The sequence below is a fragment of the Lactuca sativa genome, chromosome 4, assembly GCF_002870075.4.
Source record: "Lactuca sativa cultivar Salinas chromosome 4, Lsat_Salinas_v11, whole genome shotgun sequence".
In the NCBI taxonomy this organism is placed as follows: Eukaryota; Viridiplantae; Streptophyta; class Magnoliopsida; order Asterales; family Asteraceae; genus Lactuca; species Lactuca sativa.
In genome coordinates, this window is record NC_056626.2 from 50579081 (window position 1) to 50585657 (window position 6577).

The following is a 6577-nucleotide window of genomic DNA, read 5'->3' on the forward strand; positions in this document are numbered from 1 at the left end:
TAATGGCTCGGGATCTGGCACACACCCATCCAACCATGGCGAGAGTCATGGACCACCTCGGGAATGCACCTATAAGGACTTCACTAATGCCAAGCCCCGAATGTTTTATGGTACTGGTGGTGTGATGGCCCTGAGGCAGTGGATCGAAAGGACGGAGGCAGTCTTTGAAATATGCTCCTGCCCCGAGCACAGCAAGGTCAAATTTGCAACTTTCACCCTTCTCGATAAAGCTTTAACTTGGTGGAATGGCCACGTTAAAGTACTTACCCTAATCGTGGCGAACTCCATAAGCTGGGAGAACTTGAAGGCCATGATGATGAGAGAATACTGCCCACGGGGAGAAATTCAAAAGCTTGAACACGAGCTATGGACTCTCGGAATGGTGGGGACCGACATCGCTACTTATACCAACAGATTCTGCGAGCTGGCAATCCTTTGTCCAGATATGATTGCTCCCGAGAGCAAGAAGATAGAAAGGTACATCTGGGGACTGACGCCCCAAATGCGATCAAGCGTGTTAGCTTCTAAACCTGACACCTTTGAAAGTGCTAAGGAACTGGCACAATCTCTGATCGACTACGGAGGTCATCAGAACTCAATCACTTCTGCACCAGCACCACAGAAAGCAAACAACAACTACAACAACTACAACAACAACAACCACAACAATGGCAGGAAGAGAGCATGGATTAAAGGGAAGGGTGGATCTTCCCAAGAATCCGCGAAGAAACAACTTGTGTCAGTAAATGCTGCCATTGTACCTACTACAGCCCCGATAAATACCTACCCAACAAAGCCTTATATAGGCAACCTCCCAAAATGCACCAAATGCAATTACCACCACCATGGACCTTGTCGAACTATGCAGTGCACTAACTGCAGCCAGAAAGGGCACACAGCCCGTTTCTGCAAGGAACCCACGAAGCCGATCACTCAAGTTCCCGGTGCGGGTGTAGGGCAGGCTTGCTACGGTTGTGGCGAGGTGGGCCACTACCAGAGAAACTGTCCTAAGGCAGCAGGCACCGGAGGTGTTAGACGAGTTTTGGCAATAGGCCACGACGAAGCTGTAGCTGACCCAACTATAGTTGCCGGTACGTTTCTTCTCGATAATTCATACGCATGCATATTATTCGATAGTGGAGCGGAGAGAAGCTTCGTGAGTCAAAATTTTATTCATTTACTTAAACCTAAACCTAGCAAGTTAGAAAATTCATTCACTATAGAGATGGCCAATGGAAAAACCGAAAACACAAATTGCATATACATGGGCTGTACGTTAACATTAGACGGCCATTCTTTCCCAATCAATCTCATGCCTGTTCAAATTAAAAGTTTCGACGTCATCATCGGCATGGATTGGTTGAGCCTTCTTCGCGCCGACATCATGTGCTTTGAGAAAGCAGTCCGTCTTAACCTCCTAAACAACGAAACATTAGTTGTCTACGACGACAAATCTAGTACAAACCTTCGCATCATTTCGTGCATCCAAGCTCGAAAGTGCTTGCGGAAGGATTGTCGAGCATTCTTAGCGCACATCGTCGATACAAGTCAAGAACTGAAGGACATCAAGAGCATCTCGGTAGTACGTGACTTTCCCGATATCTTTCCAGAAGAACTACCAGGATTACCACCGCAACGTCAAGTCGAGTTCAGAATCGACTTAATTCCAGGAGCTACCCCAGTAGCGAAGTCGCCTTATCGTCTTGCACCAGCAGAGATGCAGGAACTTTCCAGTCAACTTAATGAACTCCTTCACAAAGGATTCATAAGACCAAGTTTCTCACCTTGGGGAGCACCAGTCTTGTTTGTAAAGAAGAAAGACGGATCGTTCCGTATGTGCATCGACTACAGAGAGCTGAACAAACTTACTATCAAGAACCGCTATCCTCTACCCCGTATCGACGACCTATTCGATCAACTTCAAGGGGCGAACTACTTCTCCAAAATAGACCTGCGATCCGGATATCATCAATTACGAGTTCTAGAGGGGGACATTCCAAAGACAGCCTTCCGAACTCGTTATGGACACTACGAATTCGTAGTGATGCCGTTCGGATTAACCAATGCACCAGCAGTATTTATGGACCTAATGAATAGGGTATGCCGCCCTTACTTGGATCAGTTCGTCATCGTCTTTATCGATGATATACTTATCTACTCTCGAAGTGAGGAAGAGCATAGTCAACACCTACGAAAAGTCCTAGAAACACTGCGAACGGAGAAACTATATGCGAAGTTCTCTAAATGCGAATTTTGGATTCGAAGAGTCGAATTTTTAGGTCACGTTGTTAGCGAGAAAGGTATACACGTGGACCCTTCCAAAATTAAGGCTATTGAGAACTGGTCGGCACCAAAGACACCTACAGAAATTCGTCAATTTCTAGGTCTAGCTGGCTACTATCGCAGATTCATAAAGAACTTTTCGAGCATTACGAAACCTCTTACTTCATTAACCCAGAAAGGAGTGGCCTTTGACTGGGAAGCGAAACAAGAGAAGGCATTCCAGACACTAAAACAGGCCTTGTGCACCGCACCGATACTATCCCTCCCCGAAGGGATAGAAGACTTCGTGGTGTATTGCGATGCTTCAAATCAAGGACTTGGTTGTGTTCTTATGCAGAGAGGGAAGGTTATCGCTTATGCCTCCCGACAGCTTAAGACACACGAAGTGAACTATACGACACATGACCTCGAGTTAGGAGCAGTGGTATTTGCTCTGAAGATCTGGAGGCACTACTTATACGGAACAAAGAGTACTATATTCACCGATCACAAGAGCCTTCAACACATTTTCGATCAGAAGGAACTCAACATGCGACAACGACGATGGGTTGAGTTACTGAATGACTACGAATGCGAAATTCGTTATCATCCTGGCAAGGCCAACGTAGTAGCCGACGCCCTCAGTCGAAAGGAATACACTGGTCGGAGGGTCAAATCTCTGACCATGACTATCCATTCCCACCTATCCACACAAATTAAGGAAGCACAAATGGAAGCTTTGCAACCTGAAAATGTGGCGGGTGAATCCCTGCGAGGAATGGAGAAGAATTTAGAAGTCAAGGGTGGCGGAGCCTACTATCTCATGGACCGAATCTGGATCCCAAATCATGGTGGTTTCAGAAACGTAGTCATGACCGAGGCTCACAATTCAAGATATTCCGTTCACCCGGGTTCAGATAAAATGTATCTGGATCTTAAGAAACTATACTGGTGGCCTAACATGAAAGCAGAAATTGCTACCTTCGTGAGTAAATGTCTTACTTGCGCTAAGGTTAAGGTCGAGTATCAGAAACCGTCAGGACTACTACAACAACCAGAGATACCGGAATGGAAATGGGAGCGGATTACTATGGACTTCATAACCAAGTTACCCAAGACGACAAGTGGACTCGATACCATATGGGTCATTGTCGACAGGTTGACCAAATCCGCACATTTCCTACCCATCAAGGAGACTGACAAAATGGAGAAGCTTACAAGAACTTACTTAAGGGAAGTAGTACGACTGCATGGTGTTCCGATATCCATTATCTCCGATCGAGATAGTAGATTCACTTCAAGATTCTGGCAGTCACTACAAAGTTCCCTGGGAACTAGGCTGGACATGAGTACAGCCTACCACCCACAGACAGACGGACAAAGTGAGAGAACAATACAAACTTTAGAAGACATGCTGAGAGCCTGTGTGATTGACTTTGGAAAGGCATGGGATATTCATTTACCCCTTGTCGAATTTTCATACAACAATAGTTATCATACAAGCATAAAGGCTGCTCCGTTTGAAGCCCTCTATGGTCGAAAGTGCAGATCCCCTCTGTGCTGGACTGAAGTTGGCGATACCCAGTTAGCTAGAGGAAGAGTTCCTGAAAGCACTCTCACAGGTCCGGAGATCATACGTGAAACAACAGAGAAAATCGTTCAGATTCGTGAACGATTGAAAGCCTCAAGAGACCGACAGAAAAGCTACGCTGACCAAAGGAGGAAACCTTTGGAATTCCAGGTAGGAGACCGCGTCTTATTAAAGGTCTCACCGTGGAAGGGTTTAATACGATTTGGAAAGCGTGGGAAACTAAATCCAAGATACATAGGGCCTTTCGAGATTCTTGCCAGAATCGGCCCAGTGGCTTACAAGCTAAATCTACCGCGCGAACTTAGTAACATCCATCCAACCTTCCACGTCTCAAACTTGAAAAAGTGCCTTTCCGACGAGACTCTTGTTATTCCACTCGACGAGATCGAGATCAACGAGAGCCTCAACTTTGTGGAAGAACCAGTAGAAATCATGGACCGAGAGGTCAAACAAACAAAACAAAGTCGCATACCCATCGTGAAGGTTCGCTGGAACGCCAAGCGGGGACCCGAATTCACATGGGAACGCGAAGATCAGATGAAACAAAAGTACCCTCATCTCTTTCATGTTCACTAGTATCATTACTACTTTAAATTTCGGGACGAAATTCTCTCTAACGGGGGGATGATGTGACAACCCGATATTTCAACTCTTTGTAACGACCATAATGGGTCAAGTATTGTAACCACTTCTGAATAATAAAAAGTTACCTTCATAATAACATGTATAAATAAGTTCTACTTAATTTCCTTCTATGATTAAATGTCTTTGAAACATAATCGTACGTGAAAAGAACGCCCAAATCCGACTTCATATAGCGAAGATGTGATTTTTCCAAGTTCGGCTTAGCAACAGACAGCTAAAAACTCGAATCGGAAATCGAGCGACTTTTGGCCGGAATGACCTAAACGAGAATCGAAGGTCTCGTCAATGGTATTCCAGCGGTAAAAAAAGTCTGGCAAAAACCGACATCAGATAAAGAAGTTATGAATTTTCTAAGAAATTCCTTAAACACGATGGATTTTTAATAAATAATAAAAAATATAATTTTGGAATTTGCCGACGGAGTCTAAACGAAAGTTGTAGAGCGTAGTCTCACCTACGCGAGGATATAAAGACCATCGAAAACGGAGTTCGTATGAAGAAGATATGGATTTTTGAAGTTTATTAAACAAATTAATTATTTATTTAATTCAAAATTCGGATATTATCCGAAGGGGAGTCAGCATCCTCCTCCGAAGTACGCGCTGCGTACTCCTGTACGCCCCGCGTAACCGAGAGGATTGGCCTCGGATCGTCCACGTCGCCATATCCGAGGAATCCGATCCATCCGACCCGCCCGACCCGTCCGACCCGACGTCCCATCCGACCCGGCGTCCCATCCGACCCACCTCCCCAGCAACCCGTCCCATCCGACCCGAGAACCCAACAACCCGTCCCATCCAAACCGAGGCAGTCGAGGCTTCGGTCATGCATGACGTACGCGTACGCAGCGCGTACGAGCGTACGCCCCGCGTACCGAGGCAGACCAGCCTTCCTATAAATAGAATGCGAGGGTTTCCAAAGAAAGGGTTCATTTCTCTTCTCTCTCTCCCAACTTTGCCTCGTTTTCCGTGTCCGTTCAAACCCGAAGCTCTGGTCTTTTTGGCTCAAGTCCCGAAGGTCGATTTTACTCCCGAGATTCCCGAGAACCCCGAGGAAAATCCGTTTCCCGAGACGAAACTCTGCCCGGTTTTCCATCTCGCTATCTTCAAACTTTCAAGTGAGTTTCATACCCCTAAATCAACCTTTTAATTAGTCTAAATACTTTTATATGCTTTCAAAGGGGGGGATTACAAGTAAAACACACGAGTATTATCGTGCGTTACATTAAGAAATTCTTTTATATACTGTTATATATTCAAATCACATGCGATTTATAAACATTTAAAGGAACTTATGTATATATGTATATATGTATATATATAACATATGTCACAATAGCATTTTTTCCTTTTAAAAATATAATGTTGTTGTAATGCATGTATAAACTAATCTATTCTGAGATTTTTCTTGTCTATCCTAGACTCTACACCCAAAAATCTATACTTTCATAAACAAGCGATTCCTTTTCTCAATGTTTCTAAACAAACAAGACACGCTTTTTGGAAACTATAATAGGTATGGTTTTACGAAACAAATTTCTAACTCTTATGTAGTAGAATCACATATTTCAAGAAGTTCACTTTCGTGTACAAGAACAAACGTAACATTTTAACAAGTAGATCTGTTTTTATACCACGGATTTGTGAGACACTAACTTCATGTACGTTCGAGTACACATTTCAAGTCCTGTATTATATACCAGAATCCCTTGGAGGGGGAGCATGGTGTTTGTGTATAGATCTATACGGGCTTGACAAACCCGCGCCCTGACTGTTAGCTGCAGTCCACCGTTTGGGGTGACAAACGTCATAACATTCCAACGCCTGAAGAACGTTGTGTATAGGCATTCAGAGTCAATAGTATGGTTATAAAACTCACAAGGGGTATTAAAATGCATTGATTTACAAGGTTTTCAAATTCATTGGTTCTTTTACATTTACATACATTTTAGAAACAAACATTGGTCTTGAGTGAAGGCTACTTTTATACTAGTAGAAAATATTGGATTTTCTAACCACAAACAAACGAAGATAAAACATTTCAGTTCATTCAAACATTGTCACTTAAATACTTATGAAA